Source organism: Callospermophilus lateralis, chromosome 3 (genome assembly GCF_048772815.1).
Source record: "Callospermophilus lateralis isolate mCalLat2 chromosome 3, mCalLat2.hap1, whole genome shotgun sequence".
NCBI classification, from domain to species: domain Eukaryota; kingdom Metazoa; phylum Chordata; class Mammalia; order Rodentia; family Sciuridae; genus Callospermophilus; species Callospermophilus lateralis.
Window position 1 is genome coordinate 59237502 of NC_135307.1, and position 1389 is coordinate 59238890.

The following is a 1389-nucleotide window of genomic DNA, read 5'->3' on the forward strand; positions in this document are numbered from 1 at the left end:
GTACATACTCACTGGGGACTGACCCCAAGGGAACCACTGTACTCCATCCTCAGCCCTTTTTATCTTGAGAAAGTCTCATTAAGTTGGTTAGGACCTAGCTAACTTGTCGAGGCTGGCTTCAAACCTGTGATCTTCCCGCCTCAGCCTCCGGAGTTGCTGGAATTCCGTGCGCCACCGTCGCCAGGCACCAAGTTTCCCTTAAAATAACTGCAGGGGAACCGTTCAAACCTGTCTCTCACTCTGAATGATGACCTGCATTTTCCCTTGAATGTGTGCCTACGTTTCTAAATGACCCGTCGATGTCCCCAGCTGGCACGTATTGAAATTATTTTCCCTTCTATGCCAAGAACCCCCGCTGGTACTGAGTCGACTTTCCCCCTTCTCCCCGGGAACTCTTGTTTGGTCTCTGCTTCGGACGCTTCTTCTCTGTCAAAATGACCTGACAAAGATTTGCAAAACTGCTTCACAATAACCCCAAATTGTACTAAGCAGCCGGGCGCGGTGGCGCGCGCCAGTAATCCCAGAGGATTGGAGGCTGAAGAGGAGGATCAAGAGTTCAAAGCCAGCCTCAGCAAAGCAAAGCACTAAGCAACTCAGTTAAGACATTGTCTCCAAATAAAATACAAAATAGGGCTTGGGATGTGACTCAGTGGTCAAGTGCCTCTGAGTTCAATCCTCCGGCACCCCCACTTCCCCCAAAATTGTACTAAGCACAAATCCATCACATCGGGAAGGGACACTACTCCAAGAAATCCTGGTGAGCCACATTGGTGAGCCTTGTACAAACCAAGGTGAGTAGCAAAGAAAGTCTCAACAGCTACCAGAGGATTTGTTTCTTTTTGGAGGCTTAAATTAGTCCTATTAAGTAACTCTCTTCTCTGAATTCAAGTGAGCATAATGTCAGCAGAGAAAGTTTCAGACAGCGACAATTTAAGTGGAAAAAAAAAATGCTTTGTTGTTCAGTGCATTGCTGTTCTGTGCATGTTCCAGGGTGAAGAAGGGAGAAAGAGAGGACAATGAAGCACGCCGCTCCCACCGCAAATTCTAGAGGCACCATTAAATTAGGAATTTAAGATGTATTCTAGCCCAACCCCTATTACGTTACACGTGAGTTATGTAGTTTAGATAATTTGTGATTTCCTTTTGGCCTAACTTAAATGTATCATATAAGAAAAAACAAAACCCAAAAAAACTGTGAACAGGATTCGCTTTCCTTCTGGAGAGCTGAGCGGTTACAGTTTATGATATGCCTTTTAATACGATTCTCCAAACTGGGAGGCAGTCTGCAGCAATAAAAATCAGAACGCCCGCGGAGCCCGAGCAGAACCTGCAGGGAGCCCAGTTGGCATCGCTCAGCGAAGCTGCGCGTCACTGGAGCTGGGGTCACCG